The 22,065-nt window shown below is 47.1% G+C and overlaps 1 protein-coding gene across 6 annotated transcripts in view; it reads right to left on the reverse strand.

The window, feature by feature from the left end:
- CCDC120 (coiled-coil domain containing 120) overlaps positions 1 to 22,065 on the reverse strand; it is an 84,099-nt gene that overhangs the window by 29,656 nt on the left and 32,378 nt on the right. For all 6 annotated transcript variants that reach the window (XM_068248804.1, XM_068248801.1, XM_068248799.1 and 3 more), the window contains exon 2: positions 2,780 to 2,828. The gene's annotated coding sequence lies outside the window, so the exon portion shown is untranslated. The remainder of the gene's footprint in view (positions 1 to 2,779; positions 2,829 to 22,065) is intronic.

Genomic DNA, 22,065 nt, shown 5'->3' on the forward strand with positions numbered 1-22,065 from the left:
GTCCGACCTCCCTCCCCCTCACTGTGCCCAATATCCCCTTCCTGCTCGCTACCCCCTCCAGGCTACCTATTCTGGGGGGGTTGTTATACTGGGGGGGGGGGGGGCAGCTTTTTTTCACAAGTTTGCCTCAGGCGGCAAAAAGTGTAGAACTGGCCCTGATCATACCTCCCAACTTTGAGAGAAGAAAGAGGGACACTAAGACATACCCTTGCCACACGCCTAATCCCACCTCCACCACACCCCTAGTCACTAATACCACAAAGAATTCAGAAGCAAAAGACAACGTTTTACAATTCAGACCACATGGTTCTGTCGGTCATTATTTCTTCATTTTAACATTTATATAGAACGTTGCAAAGTATGGTAGAGCACTCCGAACTATCGCAGATGTGCCAGGCAAATCAGGTAGCACCCCTGATGTAGAAGTCCAATGACGTAGTAGACTGGCACATCCATGGATGGTGCTGGTCTACTACTTCACTGAACATTTACAAATAAGAAATCTATCAAATTAAATGGTAGAAATAACAATTACAGTATAATAAACATTTTTTTTAGTAGAAAAATACACATATTTATGTGTATAATATAAATATATGTTATGTACATAAATCTGTACATTAAGCCTGAAAGAGGGACAAATGAGGGAGAAAGAGGGACAGAGGGATTCCGTTCCCAAAGAGGGACTTTCCCTTCGAGAAAGGACAGTTGGGAGCGCTGCGATATAGTGAAAAAAATACATCATCCGTCATTAAAGGAACAATATCAGTACCCAAGTTTTCTAAAATGACAAAGTACAAATAATAATGTCTAAGTAGCTGTGGAAACATTTCCCTACTTTTCATGTAAAATATCAAAGGCAAAAGCTGTAATTCATTGTGTGTAGATTTTAGCATACCTCCCAACATTTAAAAATGTGAAAGAGGGACACTTAAGCCATGCCCCCTGTGCGGCCTTAAGCCACACCCCTGCTTTTGCAGGAGGGTGACAATGGGAGGAATGAGTTTGCGGAGAAGGGTGCCAGTGGGTGGGAGAGGGTGACACTGGGTGGGGAGGAAGGTACCAGTGGGTAGGAGGAGGGTTGTCAGTGGGCAGAGAGGAGGGTGCCAGTGAGCAGGGTGACAAGGAGGGTGCCAATGGGTAGGAGGAGGGTGCCAGTGGGTGGGGAGGAGGGTACCTGTGGGTGGAAAGGAGGGTGACACTGGGTGGGGAGGAGGGTGCCAGTGGGTAGGAGGAGTGTGTCAGTGGGTAGGAGAAGGGTGACACTGGGTGGGGAGGAGGGTACCTGTGGGTAGAAAGGAGGGTGCCACTGGGTGGGGGAGAAAGGTGCCAGTGGGTAGGAGGAGGGTGTCAGTGGGTAGGAGGAGAGTGACACTGGGTGGGGAGGAGGGTACCTGTGGGTGGAAAGGAGGGTGCCACTGGGTAGGAGGAGGGTGTCAGTGGGTAGGAGGAGGGTGACACTGGGTGGGGAGGAGGGTACCTGTGGGTGGAAAGGAGGGTGCCACTGGGTGGGGGAGGAAGGTGCCAGTGGGTAGGAGGATGGTGTCAGTGGGTAGGAGGAGGGTGCCAGTTAGCAAAGAAGAGGGTGCCAGTGGGTGGGGAGGAGGGTGCTAGTGGGTAGGGGGGGTCGTCAGTGGAGGGGGGGGGAGAATGCCCGTGGTTGGGGAGGAAGGTGCCCCTGTGTGGGGAGGAGATTGCCCTGGGGAGAGAAGAGGGTGCCAGTGGGTGGGGAGGAGGGTGCTAGTGGGTAGGGGGGTCGTCAGTGGAGGGGGGGGGAGAATGCCCGTGGTTGGGGAGGAAGGTGCCCCTGTGTGGGGAGGAGATTGCCCTGGGGAGAGAAGAGGGTCCTAGTGGGTGGGGAGGAGGGTGCTAGTGGGTAGGGGGGTCGTCAGTGGAGGGGGGGAGAATGCCCGTGGGTGGGGATAAAGGTGCCCCTGTGTGGGGAGGAGATTGCCCTGGGGAGAGAAGACAGAAATAAATGAATGATCGAGGCGCCAATAAGGGATGCGGGAGCCTGCTTTATTCCTCCCTCCCTTCCTCTGAATGCCCCCACCTGCTGTGAATGTGTGCCCCCCCCCGTCCCTGAAGGTAGTGTGTGCGCAGCAGAGTGGTAGGTCCTCTTACCGCAATCCATGCGCACCGGCAATTGGAGTCTCCTGCTTCCTGTTTACCATGACGTCACAGGAAGTGTAGAGACTAGTTGCCGGTGCGCATGATTGTGGTAAGAGGACCTACCGCTCCGCACACACTACCTTCAGGGGGTGGGGGGGGGGGCACACATTCACAGCAGGTGGGGGCATTCAGAGGAAGGGAGGGAGGAATAAAGCAGGCTCCCGCATCCCTTATTGGTGCGGCTGGCGCCTCGATCATTTATTTTTCTCCGTCTTCTCTCCCCAGCCGGCCCCGGGACTTAAGGGGGGCTTCCCGGGATAGCGGGAGAGCCCCCCCAAATCGAGAGAATCCCGACCAATCCGGGACGGTTGGGGGGCATGATTTTAGCTATGTTTGGAATGTCTCATTTGGCATAGGAGAATCTCTGCAGTCTGACGTGCTTAGAACAGTGTAATATGGAAGCACCATCCATGGTGGCCTGGAGGGGGAATAGTATTTAATACGGCCGGGACTTGTGCAGCAGCAGGATCAGCCATATACCGGCTGTATCCTGTGCCCAAGTCTCCCATGCCGATTCCTCTCGTACTCCCAGGTAAGTATAGTGTGCAGTTTGCAGTCATGGCAGGGACAGAGGGACACATAGCTGTGATGTCACAGGGTCCCTTACCTTGTATTGTCCAGCACAGATCCATTCACATTACGCCCTCACCTCCGATCTGTAACCAAGAGAGAAGAGATAGCAATGTGTTATTCTAGAGTCAATAAAAAATGAGTGGAATCTTATAAAGAATATCAGAGATAAGAGCAATTTGGAAACAGGTGAAAATACTGAGTGCATGATGCTGATTGTTTGGCTTTACTAGTACCTGTATTACATGTGGCAGGGGCATGCAGGCTCCCATGGCCAGTTCTAGACTTTTTGCTGCCTGAGGCAAACCTCTGAGGATACATCATCCCCCCCCACACACGATTTAGAATCATCTCACAGCACCAGAAAATCATCTCACAGCACCAGACAATTTACTCTGCTTTAATGCTTTAACGTGACATGCTGCAGCTCAACACAATAGCACACTGGCTGACTGAGTCTGTGACAAACAAACTGCTCCCCTCAGCCACTCCATTCCTCCTCTGGAAGGTACACACAGTACAAAAATGCTGCCCCTGAAATCTCTGCGCCTGATGCAAAGGTTTCACCTAGCTTCATGAGCGAACAGGCCCTGCATACTCCCTTTGAGTCATTGACTCAGATGGTGGAAAGCGATGTACAGACACTAGATTTTTGACTTTAGATGATATCATCATCATCATCAATAGTGCTGCTATCTTCTGCAGTGCATTACAGAGAGTACATAGGCATGTCACTGACTGTCCTCAGAAGAGCTCACAATCTAATCCTATAAGTCATAGTTTAATGTCCTACCATATTATTATGTATTTATATAGCACTGGCATCTAAGGCAGCACTTTACAGAGAATGCAGTCATGTCACTGACTATCCTCAGAAGAACTCACAATCTAATCCTATCAGTCATAGTCTAATCTCCCTACCATATTATTATTATGTATCTATGTAGCACTGACATCTTCTGCAGCACTTTACAGAGTACATAGTCATGTCACTGACTGTCCTCAGAGGAGCTCACAATCTAATCACAGTCATATGTCCATTGTAGTCCAGGGCCGAGTTTATCGGAAAGCCTATTAATCTCCCTGGTGTTTCTGCTGGATTTCATTTTTCATGCAATTTTTGCCTGTAACTCACCCAAAAATGTGTCAAGCAAGCTTCTAGTATACATTTTGTGTATAGTAAAAATCTCAAACATAAAATCATGTAAAAAAAAAAAAATAAAAAAAAAAAAAATGTAATATCCCCTTTCTGCCAGGTCACAATTGCCCCACTCTTCAGCTCTTTGGCAAAAAACTTGCATTTTTTCGCAAGAGTTTTTTTAGCATTAATAATTGCATCCGTGGGCAGCCGCGTAGGAAACACCTGTAGCACCTAGTGGGAAAATTGTGATGTGGGAGGAAACTGGAGTGCCCAGAGAAAACCGCCGCAGACACGGGCAGAACATACAAACTCCATGCAGGTAGGTCTTGGCTGAGATTCTCTGCAATGCGAGAGTGCTCTCCACTACCCCTCTGTGCCACCCATCATCAGTAAAAAACGCTAGCATTGAAAATGTCCATCCAGCAATGTATATACTGTATGACAATCACATAAGACAGACAACCAAAAGGTAAGCACTGCTGCAGTGTGACAAAGGTAACAGAAAGGGGCAGGTTAATGATTACCACCATTGAAAGCACACATAGAGGTGAACATTTCCACACTAGCATCAATGAAGAGTTAATGCAGTGGCAGGGCTCTAGAGGGAGCCTCTGATCCAGGGGCCCAGGTGCAGTCACAACCTCTGCAACTTGGGGCCCTTCCACACTGCATGCGCTTCGATCTGATTTTCGTAGAACATGCGTTTTGCAGATCGCAAGATCATTACGATTAACATAGTAACTGCTGCGCCCTGTACAGTGAGGTGTGAAAGGGTTTTAACTCAATTGCAAACATAGTGCTTGCTGCACTTTTCCCGCATTGGCGTTTAGGTTAAATGAATAGAAGCTCATGCAATTCGCATAGCAAACGTGGAAGAAAAAAAAAATCATACCATAATGTGGTACTTAAATGACAACTGAAGTTCTAAGAACATGGAGGCTGCTATATTTACTTCCTTTTAAAGTGAATGGGAACCGCATTTAAAAAAAAATAAAGCAAATACTTACCTAAGGAGAGGGAAGGCTCTGGGTCGTATAGAGCCTTCCGTCTCCTCTCTCGGTGCTCTATCCTGTGCTGGCTCCCCCCCGTTTCAATCCCCCGCCGAAAGGGTATTTGGAAGTCTTCGGGAGCAAAGTACTCCTAAAGACGTGCGGCTCCATACTGCACAGGCGTGAGCGTGCAAGAGAGCGTGCTTGCGCAGGCACAGTACAGGGCCGTCCTTCTTCAGGAGCACTCGGGCTCCCTGAAGACTTCTGAAGCCTCCTTTGGCCGGGTAAAGCAGTATTTGACCGATTTAGTCAAATACTGCTACCGGGCGAGCCAGCACTGGAACAACAGGACCAGGAGAGGAGCCGGAGGGCTCCATAGGACCCAGAGCCTTCCCTCTCCTTGGGTAAGTATCTGTCTCATTTATTAAATGCGGTTCTCATTCACTTTAAACAATACCAGTTGCCTGGCAGCCCTGCTGTTCTATTTAGTCTTTCTTCACTAATCTCTAAAGCTCATCTTACTACGTGCTCCTTGGACCCTATTCCCTCTCATCTTATTCCCCAGCTCTCCTCTCCCCTCATTCCTGCTTTAACAACACTGTTTAACCTTTCCATCTCAACTGGCATTTTCCCTTCTTCATTTAAACAAGCTATCATAACACCCCTAATAAAAAAACCTCCTTAGACCCTACTGTCCTTTCTAATTACCGCCCAGTCTCCTTCCTTCCCTTTGCCTCCAAATTGCTGGAACGCCACATTTACTCAGAGTTGTCTAACTTTCTCTCTGCTAATTCCCTGTTGGACCCCTTCCAGTCTGTCTTCCGCCATCAACACTCTACGGAAACAGTTCTCACTAAGGTTGCCAATGACCTCCTAGTTGCTAAAGCCAAAGGCAGATTTTCGGTACTAATACTCCTAGATCTGTCCTCCGCCTTCGACACTGTTGATCATACCCTACTTCTCCAGACCCTCTCAACACTGGGAATCAACGGCCTAGCATACTCCTGGCTCAACTCTTACCTGTCTGGACGTTCTTTCATGGTCTCCTATGCCAATACCAACTCCTCTCCGCGCCCACTGTCTGTGGGAGTACCACAAGGGTCCGTTTTTGGACCTCTCCTCTTTTCCATTTACACCCAAGGCCTGGGACAAATAATAAGCTCTTTTGGGCTTCAATATCACCTCTATGCTGATGACACCCAAATTTATTGCTCTGCCCCAGACCTCTCCACACTACTATCAAAAGTCCCAGAATGTCTATCCGCTGTATCTACATTTATGTCATCCCGCTTCCTTCAACTCAATATGAGCAAAACAGAGATTATGATATTTCCACCTTCGCTCTCTGTTCCACCTCCCATTGTCACAATCAATGTAGATAACACCCCAATAGCATCAACCCACAAAGCTCGTTGCCTAGGGGTAACTCTGGACTCTGAGCTCTCATTTAAACCACATATTAACACTTTAACTACCTCCTGCTACTTCCATCTCAAAAACATTTCCAAAATCCGTCCCTTCCTTTCACAAGAAGCAACTAAAATGCTTGTGCATGCCCTAATCATCTCCCGTCTCAACTACTGCAACACCCTACTCTGTGGTCTACCAAAAAGCAGACTGGCACCTCTCCATTCCTTACTAAACTCCGCGGCCCGTCTCATCCACCTCTCTTCTAGATCCTCTGACGCAGCCCCTCTCTGACAATCCCTCCATTGGTCACCAGTTGCCCAAAGGATCCAGTTTAAACTTCTCACGCTTGCATACAAAGCTCTACATCGCCTCCATACATTTCCTCTTTAATCTCCAGATAACTCTACGCCCGGACCCTCCGTTCCTCACAGGAGACCCTTTTGTCCTCCAGCCTAGTCACCTCCTCTCACTCTCGCATCCAAGACTTCTCACAGGCTATCCCCTTCCTTTGGAACGCTCTCCCTCAGCCGGTTCGTCATGCCACGAGTCTGGAAACCTTCAAACGTACTCTGAAAACACACCTGTTCAGACAAGCCTATAATTAGCTATAGGCAGCACTGAAGGCACACTGGCTCACCCACTAATCCTGGCGTTTCCTTCCCCTTTGTTTCCTCCCCACTACCCTCTAGATTGTAAGCTCTCAAGGGCAGGGACCTCCTCCTAGTGTTTCTCATACTGCTGTAAATTTAAAATATGTACATGTACCAATTACACATCAACTATGTATGTATCTGTATTTATTCTATTCAATGTCATGACTGTACAGTGTCTTGTATTTCTTATGTATATTTGTTCCCCATTATTTATTTGTACTATGTACAGCGCTACGGAAGATGTTGGCGCTATATAAATAAAAAATAATAATAATAATTTAGCTCAGTAGTGTCTGAATAACACCAGAAACAAGCATGCAGCTAATCTTCTCAGATCTGACAATGTCAGAAACACCTGATCTGCTGCATGCTTGTTCAGGGTCTATGGCTAAAAGTATTAGGGTCCGTTTCCACTAGCGCGAATTCGCATGCAGACAACGCATGCGGATTCGCATAGGCAATACAAGTGGATGGGACTGTTTCCACTTGTCAGTTTTCATTTGCGTTTTTATGTGCAGGATTTTTCTGCACGGTAGACCCTGCAGAATTCGCCTGCGTGTGGAATGCAGGCGAATCGCAGGCAATGTATTTAATAGGGAAATCGCATGCGTTTTTTGCATGCGGTTTTTGCCGCGATTTTGCGTGCGATTTCGCATTGAAAGTAATGTAAATTGACACAGGCAGTGACATGGTTAAAATCGCATATACCCTGCCTATGCGAAATCGCATGCGAAATCACGGCAAAAAACGCATGCGGAATCGCATCCGCATGCGATTTTGTCAGCGGTGATATGCGGCGATTCCGCACCGCACTAGTGGAAACGGGCCTAGAGGCAGAGGATCAGCAAGACTGCCAGGCAACTGGTATTGCTTAAAAGGAAATAAATATGGCAGCTTCTATATCCCTCTTGCTTCAGTTGTCCTTTAAAGTGGATTTGAACTCTTGCACAGGACACAAGGAAAACAGAGAGAAATTCACCCTGTATGTTTTTAAAGAGAAGAGCCGGTTTAATTCTTCTCATCATCATCAAGTAATTACAAGAGTAATTTGATCTCTCAGCTGTGTCAGCACAGAAATTCGCCAGACACAGCTAATATATACACAGGATGTTAACCATTTGTCTGCTACCATGAAAGCAGGAAGTAGACACACTGGAGATTTATTGCAGGAGTTCTGGAAGCTGTAACAAAGAAAAGTTTTTCTGAAAAGGTTATTATGCTGTTGCTTATCTTCTAGAGCACAGAGGAAGTTCTGAGTTTTGGTCCGCTTTAAGCGTGGAAGGGCCTTTATGACTACACCACTGGGCTAGCCGGCTCCGCGTACTTGTTCTCAGACACAACCCCATCAGGCCACAGTATCCAGAGGACGGACAAGAAACTAGCAGGGCACCAAATCGGCACGATGCCACCAGGAAACGATCGTTTTTAGAGAAAAGGGCCCATAATGGTTACCTCCATATTTCTGCAGTGCGTGAACAGAAAACCTTCTTCTGCTGCTATCAGCAGGAAATCAGTGCCGAGAAGGGTCAACAGACATTAGCCTATAAGAAAGCCGAGTATTGACCGAAACCTACAATCATTGACAGACTTGTGGAACGTCTCAGAAATGATTAAAAAGGAATAACTGATAAAGAGGGGTGTCGTGACACAGCCTGATACCAACAAAGGGCAACTTAAAGGGAACCTAAACTGAGAAGGATATGGATTGTTCCTTTTAAAATAACACCAGTTGCCTGACTCTCCTGCAGATCCTGTGTCTCTAAAACCCCTGAACAAGCATGCAGATCAGGTGCTCTGACTGAAGTCAGACTGGATTAGCTGCATGCTTGTTTCAGGTGTGATACTGCCACTACTGCAGCCAAAGAGATCAGCAGGACTGCCAAGCAACTGGTATTGGTTAAAAGGAAACAGCCATATCCCTCTCAGTTAAGGTTTCCTTTAAAACAAAAGTTTTCTTAAAGTGGATATGAGATGAAAAACTAACTATGACAAGTAACTTGTGTATAAATGTAAAGTTTATCTAGCTGCAAACAGCTTCAACAGTATAGGATTATTTCTTCCTGTGACACAATGAGAGCAGCCATATTCTGCTTGTCACACAGACAAGCAAGCTGCTCTGCATCCCCACCCCTCAGCCTGTAAAAACTCCACTCCTCTCTCCACCCCCTTGCCTCTGAAAACTCTGGCTGGTAATGCCGCCTCCTCCTCCCCAGACTGAGTTCCCATGAGCTACATGGGACTCAGAATGCCTAGGCACTGGAGGAGCTGTGGGCGAGGCTTGTTTAGTTTATAGGGAATTAGGGTATTAAAACAACAACAACAACAAAAAAAGTATTTGGCTTGAGGAATGCCCTATAAACTATATGTAAGGGGCACAATTATGCAATGAGTAAAAGTTTATCTTGGACAACCTGTGATGGCCTTCAGGCCGCTCCAGCGCCGAGACCCCCGAAACGTAGTCACACTGCACCTGCATAGTAGCACGACCCGCTCGGGCTTTGACAGAAAATAAGCTTCCACCGACACCAGTGCGGGTCCGAGCTACTGCGCACTGCCCCCAACCCCCCCTTCCCTCAGAGGTTTCCTTCACAGAAATTCAGCACTCGGCAGACCCAGCTAATATGCAAACACAGGATGTTAACCCTTTGTCTGCTTCCATGAAAGCAGAAAGTAGACACACTACTGATCTTTTGCAGGAGTTTTGTAGGCTGTACCAAATTAAGGTTTTTATGCTGCTGCTCATCTTTTAGAGCAGAGGGGAAGTTCAGACAGGATCACAAATTCACTTATTTTCAGGAGAAAAGATTCTCCATTGTTATAAAAACTTCTCTTATAAATGTTCTCCCCTTATCTGTTTATATCATGATATATCTACCCTTATCCATCTTTACTCACAGTTAACATATTCTTATCTGTTTATCTTGTGAATTATGCCTCCTTATCTGTTTACCTAATGACTCATCTCTCCTTATGGAGGTATAGATTAAAGTAAGGCGAGATACATTTAGTGAATCAAACCCAGTGAGGGGCAAAGAACCAGGCCAAGCACAGGGTCCTACATTGAATTATTCTGCACCGTTGGAAAGTACAAGTTATTGGATAAACTTTCACCAGAAGCAATCGCAGGACACAATTTCTGACGACAGTCATCTGTACACAACTGACTTGGCTGAAATATGCGATTCATGCTCTTAAAATGAAACCGTGACCAAGAATTGAACTTCTTAGCCGATGCCCCATTTTACATAAGAAATCTATTCCTTTTCACAAACAGATCATCAGGGGGCTCCGTATGGCTGATATTGTGGTAAAACCCCTCCCACAGGAAACTGTGAGAACCATGGTCCTGGCAGTTTGTCTTTGAACCTCGTTGCATTGTGGGAAATAATGGTTTACAGTGGTTTTCAACTGCCAAAAGCAAGCAGCATCTCCTTCTACTGATATCACCTGCCAGCAGTAAAAAAAAGTCACCATGTGATAAATGTCAGAATGTTAATCAGGGAGTGGAAAGATTTTACAATGGGCAAACACTTCCTAAATCATTTATACATAATTATTGTAAAAATGAAGCACTTTTTTTTATTACATTATTTTCATTGGAGTTCCTCTTTAACTTTAAAAAGACCAACAGTTATTTCAAACCTTACAACAGAAGAGATGGCTAATAGCAATGAATCAGGTCAGCGTCTAGTGCAGCGGTAGGGACCCTTGGCTAAAACTACAAATCCCAGCATGCATTTGCCTTTATCATAACTGTGGCTGTCAGACTCCTGCAATGCATTGTGGGACTTGTAGTTCCTTAATAGCTGGAGAGCCCAGGTTCCCTACCCCTGGTCTAGTGAGTGTGGGGAGGAGTGGTGACTGGGTATCACTCAGAGGTCACCAAAAACTCCGACATGCATGGAGTTTGTTTGCGTCCAAAAATAGAATTACGAGGTTAGCAACTCTGCCCAAAAGCCGTGCAGTGGCAATTATGTAATTTCCCTGCTGTGTTCTGTACAGGGTGAGACCTATGGGTGCCCAGTCACATGGCGGTACATGCTGTGCCCGACATAATGTGCTCGCCTGCTATCTGGCTTTCTGATTCACCAGGGCAGGTCTCTGCGGAGAAGGGGGGTGAAGGGAAGAAGTCAGAACTCTTCCAAGTCCAAACAAGAGTCAGCAGCGCGGCTGGCTCTGTCCACCGAGGTGATGTCAGCCGTGTAATTAGACGATTATAATCCTTACACTCCCTGCCTGTTAATGGAAGTATCTGAACACACCTAGCCCAGCTAAACAATCAGTCCTCCCTTCTGCACAATTTCCAGAACATCCCCGCTGTAAAGTGCTCCACGTGTCCTCTGCCCTCTCTATTTATAGATCGCCATACGCACACAGCTGGAGAGCGGACTGTATGCCACGACCACAGTGCTGTCAAAGCAGACTTAAAGAGAAGCTCCAACCAAGAATTAAACTTTATCCCAATCAGTAGCTGATACCCCCTTTTACATGAGAAATCTATTCCTTTTCACAAACAGACCATCAGGGGGCGCTCTGTGACTGATATTGTGGTGAAACCCCTCCCACAAAGAAATTCTGAGTACGTACTCTTGGCAGTTTCCTGTCTGTGAGCCCTGCTGCATTGTGGGAAATATCTGTTTACAGCTGTTTCCAACTGCCAAAAAGCATGCTGCAGCTACATCACCTGTCAGCAGTAAAAATGTTCACTGGAGTTTCTCTTTAAAGGAAGTCATGGGGTTAAATACTTACCTGTCCTGGTGCTTTCCCTCCAGGCAGGTGATTGTTCCACCTCCCTGGGATTTGGGGCAGGCCATTTTTTTTCCTTTAAACTGGCCGCCAAGGCTTTGGCCATGCCCACCTGTGGCTGCGGGCCGACCCTGGCTCGGCAGCTGCAACCCGATTGGTGCCTGACAAGCTGGTGGCAGGCCGTGGACATGCAGGCACTTGCTAAGATCTAACTGCCAAAATAGTAAGATACCAGCCAGCCTCCCTAATCATTTGCACTCTATTTTGTCAGTTAGACTTAGCAATTGCTGTTCAGGAGGTGGTTTTAAAAAGAAAACCCTGATAATCCCCCATGAGGAGATGGACTAGTACACGATTGTTGGTTCTATCAGATTTAAACGGCTTGCTTTTTTCGTTGGAATGGCCTTTTAAGATGTAGTCCAGCCGCTCTTCGGGGTCGGGTCTTCACTCGCTTCCCTTACAAATGCTACTTTGTGGCAGCTAAACTTCATCCGGCGCTTAGTTTAGAGTTGCTAATCACTGGTGATCAGTCCCATGTTGCCCCCTCTAGCAGGCTGCCCTCCTATACATATATATAAGCCTTGTCAGCGTACACTGTACATACAGTTGATTTGACATACAGGCATGGCCATGATGTCACCGTCAGTCAGGATCACGGTCATGGGACTGGGTCAAAGTGAAGTCACCCTAATCTCAGTGCCACGTCAGCATAGAGCCTTGTTCGTCTCATGTCAAAGGTTGCAGTCAGACGGTGATGTCACCCACAGCTCTCTGGGTCACCCTGACATCACCCAAACCCCAGGCAAATTATCATACTCTGATATGAGATCAAGAGAGAGAGAGAGGACATTCAGTGAACCACTCAAGTGATTGCATTATGTGCAATCATCAGATCACTGCTCCACGCAGCTGAGTGTATGTGAGCCGACAGTCCCCATCGCAGGCTAACCTCTGGCTCACATCCAGCCCCTGCAGGAAGTGTCAGTGATCTGCACACGGCTATTACACAATCTACATGTGCACACAGACACATGTAACAGGTGAGGACACGCAGGCCTGACTCACTCCACAGCTGCTCCATCTCCCAGACCAGAGGGCTGAAGAGGCTTCCTGAGCTCACTGCCAGCCAGCCCCGCCAGACCCCAACAAGCCAGGGATAAACACACCGCAGAAAGCAATGTGCAATGCATGGCTTCCAACTGTCCTCCTCCTGGGGTCCCCTCCCTGAGAGGAGGGGGGAGAGAGAGGCCTTTCATAGCTCACTTCCTATTGCTTTGGCAATGTCTGTGTGTGTCTCTTGCTTATGCCAATAAAGCTCTTTTTGATTTAGAGAGAGACAGATAGATAATGTTGTGTAAAAGGAGCTTTCTGTTTAACCATTAAAATTGGCCTGTCTATAAATCAAATCTGCAGAAACCACAACCACGTTTATACTGTATATTATGCGTTTAAACAGCACTGACATCTTCCGCAGCACTTTACAGGGTACGTCTAGTCCCTTAGGCCTCATTCACACCTAAAATGTGTTGCGTTTTTGTGCGCTCCCCCCGGCGCTCCACTGCGCGCTGCATTTCTGGTAAAAGCAATTTTCTAGGCGCTTTTCCAGAGCGGTTTAGTAATTCACTCCCTGACACGTCAGGAAGTGAACTCTTTGACCCGGAAAATAATACAATGTATTTATTCTAAAAAAGGCAAAGGCAATCACCGCATAAAGCGGTTTTGTGAGCGTTTAGTGCTCTTCCTATACCTTCCATTGTAGCAAAAACACCCCAAAAATGGTCCAGGCACCGCTTTGCTGAACGCACAGCGCACGAAACGCGCTGATATGAACCTTTTCATAGAGATTAATTGAACAAGCGTTTTGTGGCCAATTTTAAAAACTGCCTGCGCTTGAAAAAAGGCCGAAAACGCCCTTAGTGTAAACGAGCCCCAAGACCTGGGACCCATTTGAGCATTTCCAGCAGTGCTTTGGGATTGTCGGCGATCCCAAAAGTGGATCCCAAAGAGTGGTACCTAATCCTGTGATTTGGTCACATCGCAATTGCATGTCCTGCAGCAATTTTAAAGGGGACTGCATTCCAATACAAAAGATAGGAGCACTGCAAAATTGCTGTTGAATCAATGGGCAATCATGTGCGTTTTAAATAAAGTTTACCTTATTATACTTGCTGGGTGTCTCGATGTCCGCCTTCCGGCTCATAGCCCCACCCCCTAGCACAAGAGGTTACAAGTGCTTCACTAATTAGAGTACCCATAACCTCTTATGCTAGGGGTGGGGCCAAGCACCAAAAGCTGGCGGAAATAAGAATTTCCCCAGGTTGTAAAATAAAAACAAAACAAAAAAAACACTACAACCAAAAAATTGGAGGCGCTGTACACAGGGGCGTAGCAATAGGGGTTGCAGAGGTTGCGACCGCATCGGGGCCCTTGGGCCAGAGGGGCCCCGAAGGGCCCTTCCTCAACTACAGTATTAGCTCTCTATTGGTCCTGTGCTCATAATAACCACTTCTATAGATACTTTGAATAGTGATAATCATTAACAAACTGTTCCCCATCCCCTCCTTGCACCTCTGACACTGTAGTTGCTATTGGCAGGTTTTGGTGCTCCGTATCAATTGTTATGTATAGAGTACTTGGGGGGCCCCATTGTAAAACTTGCATCAGGGCCCACAGCGCCTTAGCTACGCCACTGGCTGTACAGTTTATTGTACAATCTGATTTTTTTTAATACAGTAGAATCCCGTTACTATAAACTCCAAGGGACCAGGAGAAGTAGGTTACTATATCAGAATTAATAATACATTGAATATTCCTACAGATGCATTTTCTGGGTCGTAAGGAATGAGTTTACTATATCAGAGTTTACTATAACGAGATTCTAGGGTAGGTGAATTTGGCGGCCTGTTAGCAGATTGCCTAGTCTATCAATATTCCTCAAGTAGATCACAAAAGGTCTATTAAAAAACTTACATTCAGGGAGAGGCCACACTTGCTTTTGTATAAAACGCCTGCAGTTTTACGCGTACGGTTGTATGTATTTTGTGCACACTTTTGCGTGCGTGGGCCACCATAGACTGCCGTCGTCTATGGGAATCGTACGCACATCGTGATTTTATGCGGCAAGGAATCCGTTTTTGAAATGTGCATGTATTGCAGCCAAAAAAAAAACAAAAACAAATTGCAGACTTGTTAACAAACGCACACGCTGTCATTTAAAGTGAATGGGAACCGCATTTTTAAAAAAACGAAGCAAATACCTAAGGAGAGGGAAGGCTCTGGGTCGTATAGAGCCTTCCGTCTCCTCTCTCGGTGCTCTCTATCCTGTGCTGGCTCCCCCGCTTCAATCCCCCGCCGAAAGGGTATTTGGAAGTCTTCGGCAGCCGTGTCCTCCCGAAGACGTGCGGCTCCATACTGCACAGGCGTGAGCGTGCAAGAGAGCGTGCTTGTGCAGGCGCAGTACAGGGCCGCCCTTCTTCAGGAGCACTCGGGCTCCCTGAAGACTTCTGAAGACTCCTTCAGCCGGGTAAAGCAGTATGTGACTAATTTAGTCAAATACTGCTACCAGGTTAGCCAGCACCGGAACGACGGGACCAGGAGAGGAGCCGGAAGGTTCTATAGGACCCAGAGCCTTCCCTCTCCTTGGGTAAGTATGTCTTATTTTTTTTAAATGCGGTTCCCATTCACTTTAAAAGCATTGCGTGTGGTTTCAAATTGTGCAAAATCGCAGGTGGCCCCTGCTTAAATCGAGACACTTCTTTTTAAATGCAATGCATTTCTCTTATACAACTTTTATGCGGATGGTGCTCATTGTATACATCTATAAAATACCCCAAAATGGTTTTTTGCTGAAGAATTCTTCATGCTCTTTGTAAGCAGAGGTATGGGGCGGGGGGAGGGGAAGCTTGTCCTTTGCTGGAATATTTCTACGCTTCTATGTTTCCCTATTTCCCATCTGTGAATGTTAGGAGTTATGGCTGTGCAGGTCCCAACAGATCTGACTGCGGTGTAGTCAGAGGAGCGTCTGACGGATCAGGGCTGCTCATTCCATAATGTGGTTTACATAATGAGAAACCTGGCGAGTCTTCTCACCTGTTTTTTGTTTCTTCTGGATTTTTTTAATTATTTTTTTTTCTTTAACATACCTTTCCAGCACATAGCAAACTGCAAACGTTCTCAAAGTTTCAAATAAATGTAAAGTTTCTGGACAGATTCCCAGTTCTTACTTCTGTCACTCCCCAACCACCCATGCATACAGTAAACAGAGCATATTTGAGAAAAAAAAAATGACAAAATCATTCAGCTCACCAAGACTCAGCAGTACTTGGCGAAACTGGAATTGAGAGTGTCTTGAACTCTCTCCGCAACTGTTCACAATGCTCTACACCTCAAGTGGGCCTAAAGTTTAAAGAGGACCCAAACTTTTGCACAGCACGCAATGGAAAGGTTTTTCCCCCCACACATAGTTGCTGAAGAAATTCACTTCTGTGTTTGTTTTTTTAGCCAGAACAAAATGGCTAATTATTTCATATCAGCAACTGTGGATAGACTGCAGGAGCTCTCATACAGTAAACACTGAGGCTTAACGGGAACCTGAGGCAAGAGGAATGCGGAGGCTCCCACCATATCCCTCTCACTTCAGGTTCCCTTTAAGAATGCTGATTTCCCGGAAAGCCTTGCGTTTCCGAGTTTTGGCGCACCTACACGTCCTAATTACGAGATGTGAGCCAACCGTTCAGAGCATCATAGAGAACAATGAAATTACTGTGTAAAGAGGGAGAATCATTAGAAAGAATAGTGATTGCGACATCCTCGACTTTACCGCTCACACCAAACAACCGATGACGGAAGTGTGCTGGCCATAGTTTCATGTGTACCTGGATTAAGCAGCCGAATCGCAAACAGAAGTTATGACTTAGCTCCTCTCATAAGCATGGCTCTATGGATATCTGTGAGGTCTACACAGCACTTCCTGAGTGTTTGGCCATGCTGTGGCCCCCTTGCCTTCACTGTAAACAGGGGAGAAGGTTAGGCAAATATAAAACTTTAAAGGGAACCCAAGGTGAAAGACATAAAGGAGGCTGCCATATGTATGTCCTTTTAAACAATGCACACTGCCTGGCTGTCCTGCTACCCCTCTCCTTTTTTGTGGTTACGCACAGAGCGTGAACAAGCGCATCCCAGCTGGGCATGTGTGGGTAAGATCTACGCATATCCACTAGAATGAAACACTCATGCACAGTGGAAAAAAGTTATACTGCATGAGCTGCTTCATTCAGCCAGGCTTGTGCAGACCTTACCCTTGCAGGTCGATTCTGGATGCGCCTGTCCACAGCCGAGAGCGCCGCCAGAAGAAGAAGGTCCTGTGTCAGCGCAGTGGGCTTGACGAGGAGGCTGCACCATCCAGAGGCTTCCAACTTCTGAGGTAAGTATCTAATTTTACTCCCCCTTCTCAGTCACAGGTTTGCTTTAAGGATACTACATTTTACACATTTGGCTGGAGTTAGGGGCGTACCGTGATTCCGGAGGGACCCCTAGTAAAACTCCATCGGCCAGCCCCCTGCTTAACCCCAAGACCCCCCTTCCAGATCACTTGCATTAGTAAATTGCCCCCTCCCCCCCGCTTCACAGAAGGGGGGTCCTGTGGCAAGTAAAGCAGAGCAGCATTGGCATACATTACTTTTATCCAGTGAAGTGACAGGTCCTCGCTCCTCTCTTCACTGTAGCCGCTGCACAGTCCACCTCCCTGCAGCTCCCATCTCTGCATGTCACGTGACCAGGAGCCACAGGGAGATAAAGAGTGTACAGCAGCTACAGCGCAGTGAGGACCTGTCGCTCTGCGGGATGAAGGTAATGTATGCTGCTGCTGCTGCTCTGCTCTCCTTGCCACAAGAACGGCCCCCTCAACCTCCTGGGACCCTCACGCCAGCAGGGCTCACAAGGCCTACTGTTACGCCCCTGACTAGAGCCAATACCTAACCTGTGCAGAGTGCTTGGCCAAATCTCCCCAATGCTCCCGGGTGGCCTACTGAGTGCCAACTGCTGGCTGAAGTACTCCAGCATTCAGTGGCATAACTACAATTCATGGGCCCCCCAGCTAAAGTTTGATGCCCCCACAGCCCTTCCCTTGCCTCCCTTGGTGCGCTTCACAGCCTGGGGGTCCATCTCACAAGGGTCATAAAACAAGTGGGCCATCATGATCACACCCATAACAGGTGGAGCCACAAAAACACCTGATCTGTAGTATAGTCCTCTGTATCGGAGGAAGGGAAGGTTAGTAGTTGGGGGCCCCCCCACGGCTCTGGGCCCACCTGCGATCACACGGGCTGCTCCCCTCTAGTTACGCCCCTGCCAGCACTATACAGAGGTTAGCATTTCATTTCAAAATCTCCATACCAGTTTATTTGCATCTTCTTGCCCATTGGCTGTCATTTTAGCTGATGTCAGAGTGTACAGCTTAGGAGATGCCTGCAAGACGTTTCAGACAACCGCAAGATCTGAATAAAACAATAACATCATAAGCTATTGCATTTCAGCTTGTCTGACCTGAGTGCCACAACATTCACTTACATCAAATGAGCCGACTTCAGCCATCTCCAGGCTGGCAGAGCTATTTCTGCTAAGTGGCATTTCTGAAGAGCCACTCCAAGCCCTTCCTAATAAATGGCACCTTTGCCTGCGATGTCAGCAGTGGCTGCTATTTTGTCAGTAAAGTAGCAATTTAATACTTCAGAGGCAAGTACTGTGCTACGGAAAGGGGAGGAGCACCGTAATCTAGCGAATTAACCCAATGTGGCTGATTGCTATTAAAGCGGACCTGAACGCAGAACTTCCTCTCTGCTCTAAAGGTTATTCTGCTGTTGCTTATCTTTTAAAGAAAAACATTTGTTACAGCTGATACAAATCCTGCAATAAATCTGCAGTGTTTCTACTTCCTCCTTTCATAGAAGCAGATATATGCATTTACAAATTATCTGCTCTGCCGTGGCAGAGGAGATTCCTAAGTTGACAGCGGAGAGATCAAATTACAGCAGTAATTAGTCACAGATACAGGTGCCCCTTAGCATTAGGTAGCCAGAGGAACCTCAGAATTAAGTAGCTAGAGGTGCCTCAAACTGAAGGGAGATCTCGTCCCTGGAATGCAGAGAGCTTGGTGAGTAGCCTCTCATTTACGCTCTGCTCCGGACTCTGCATAGGGAATGAGAGAGGGGAGTGTGTCGCTTTTCTATAATCGGACACCTGTAGGCACGAGCCTACAGTGCCTTATGGTAAATCCAGTCCTGCCTCCACCCCTTACATGTTGTCTAAGGCTTGGTTCACACATCAATCGGCACATTTCTGCAAATGTACACCTTTTATGTGTCAACATTTGTTTCCCATGGGTTTTTTCACTTGAAGGACTTGTTGCAACTGAATCACACTGCCAAAATAGCACCAAGGCTGATGTCAGAGTGTATAGCGCTTGGTGCTATTTTGGCATACTGCTGTCACATACTCCTTTTTATTGCCCGAGGAAGCAGGTTTATGCCTGTGAAACGCGGCACAACAATGTCCTTTGGAGTATGTCAATAAATTTATGTTGATTTTGAATACTGACAGTTTTAGTCTGCTTCAGGGAGCTAAGTCCACCACTTCCTTCTGAACATTTTTAAACAATTTTAGTTTGTTTTACTCTTTTGGCACCTCTGTTCGTTGCATACTACATTGTGTAAACCCCTGGTGGAGGGGTGCGGTACCCCTTATTTCTGATTTACAGAGAGAGACTTCTTAATCCTGAGTGGGGACAGGTTTAATCTCCCCACCTGCATTTACAGTGGTTGCCTAGAGGGTAACCCTGGTTTGTGAGTATTACTTTACTTACTATCTATATATTATCACACTCCAGTACTTACTACACTATATTGGGCTCTATGTGTTCCCATTGTGTGATCTGCATACTTGTTCTGGGTCAGTGAGTGAAAGCACCAGAGACAGCGGATCAGCACCACAGTCAGGCCAGAGGCATTCCCTCCAGAGCCTTCTTCTCTGGTCCTCTCAGTTCATCTTACCCTGAACAATTTCCTATCACACAGTGCATTTCACCTTCCTGTGTCCTGGTATCAGTACAGACCATAGAGGCTGCCAGGTTTATACATGAAGGCCTCGTCCTGTGAGTCAGTCAGTCAGCAGGTCCAGCTCTACTCGCTCTCCTGACAAGGCCTGACCTCTTTACTCTGAACAAGGGCTAAAAATTCACGTATGACTTCATCCCTCAACCCGATTACAAAACTCGCTTCAGTCCCCTGAACTGCCTGACGTGGCCTCTAATGACATAATCTCTACCAGTTAATCCTCAACCTCCAGTCCAGCAACTTTGCCAACTTTTACCAGGCCTGTTTCCCTGTCCAGCCTGTGCTGAGCAGCACGTTTGGGAAATGCCCGAAGTTGGGGGTAGATCTCAGGGTAAATGCCAAAATTTACCATCCACTGCTGCAACCACTTAAAGGACAACTGAACCAAGAGGTCTAAGGAGGCTGCCATGTTTATTTCCTTTTAAAGAGAAGCCGAGGTGGGCAGATGGGACACAGAGGCATGTTCTCTGCCTCATGACATGCCTCTCTTCCCCCCCCACTGCCGCGCTATAGCACCCCCGAGATTAGCGAAAATATTTGTTTCTATCTCGGAGGTAAACACAGGGGAAAGGGATTCCCTGTACAAAAACGCATGCCAGAGGCGTTCCTGCAGGGTTTCCAGAGCTGCCATTGGGCAGCTCTCTCTCTCTCTCTCTCTCTCTGGCCACGCCCCCTGCACGCTGTGCGAGACACACAGTCTTTGTGTGCAGAGTCGTGACCTATAGCTCCACAGGAGCTGTGGTTTTTGAGGACCTGATCCGCTCAGCCACCCAGATCAGGTAGCCTAGTTTTTTTTGTTGGTTTTTTTTGTTAGGATCTGTCTGGGGCACACATTAAAGCACACTTGAAGTGACAGGGACATACAGGCGGACATAATTATTTCCTTTTAAACAATACCAGTTGCCTGGCAGTCCTGCTGATCTTTCAAGCATCAGTGTTGTCTGAATCACGCACCTGAAAACAAGCATGCAGCTAATTCAGTCAGACTTCAGTCAGAAACATCTGGTCTGCATGCTTGTTCAGGGTCTATGGCTAAATGTATTAGAAGCAGAGGGTCAGCAGGACTGCCAGGCAATTTGTATGGTTTAAAAGGAAATAAATATGTCAGCCTCCATATTCCTCTCACTTTAAATAACATCTATACTTTCCCTGGTTACTCTTGCTTTTTTGTAAGGAAAGTAGGTATTTTATAAACTGCATAATTGCTAAATAAACCAAGAATTCTTGCCTGTGGCTCCTCGCCCTGTTCCAGGCATGTTGGTACTCCGCATGTGGTGGTCCTGAAGTACCACACTGTGCCTGCCCTCTTTCCCCAACAAGTAGCCACATCCACACTGGATTGGTGTAATGGCCCATACTCACGGGCAGCAAAAGTTGCCTGTCGCCAGCACACGTGAGCGTGTGGGCGACAGGCCGGCGACAACTCCTCGCCAGGTCCCTCCGCGTTCACACGCGGAAGAGGGACCAGCGGCGCGACGGAAGCTGTCGCCGACGTTCCTCCTCCCCCCGCCGGAAGCTCCGCATACCTCAATGGAGGTTGCTGTTGCTAGTCCGCGTACTCACGCGGACTAGCGACAGTTGCGGCAGAGGTGCGGCGGCTACTGTCGCCAGGCGATTGAAACTTTCAATCTCCTGGCGACATCAGCGACGGGCGACAGTTCGGGGTGCGCGCCCGTGCGACGGCCCATACTCAGTATGGGCCATTAGAGTTGAAGTGGCAGCTTTTACAGGGTTTCACATGTGATGATGTCATCACACGAAACGGGACACGCCAAGACAGGACAGGGGGGTGTGGAGGAGCCAATATAAGGAGAGAGGTGCAGTGAGCAGTGTTAGAGTACTGCAAGGCTGCTCGATGCTGCCTTACCATCCTTATGGTGACCTTGAAGTGAGAGGGATATGGAAGCTGCCATATATATTTACTTTTAATCAAAACCAGTTGCCTGGCTGCCCTGCTGATCTTTCTGGTCAGTAGTATCTGCATCACACATACCTGGAACAAGCAAGAAGTTCGTGTTGTCAAACTTTAGTCAGAGCATCTAACATGTATTCACGTTCAAATCGCACGTTTTGTTAATACCTTTTTAAATGCATTAATATAAGACACTGCTAATAAACTTTCGGGGTAAAAAAAAAAAATAAAAAAAATAAAAAAAAATTACTAGACAGGAACTTTAGGGCTCGTTTCCACTAGAGCGAATCTGCATGCATTTCCTGCATGCAGATTCGCATAGACAGTACAAGTGGATGGGACGGTTTCCACTTGTGCGGGATTC

Source organism: Hyperolius riggenbachi, chromosome 8, assembly GCF_040937935.1.
Source record: "Hyperolius riggenbachi isolate aHypRig1 chromosome 8, aHypRig1.pri, whole genome shotgun sequence".
NCBI classification, from domain to species: domain Eukaryota; kingdom Metazoa; phylum Chordata; class Amphibia; order Anura; family Hyperoliidae; genus Hyperolius; species Hyperolius riggenbachi.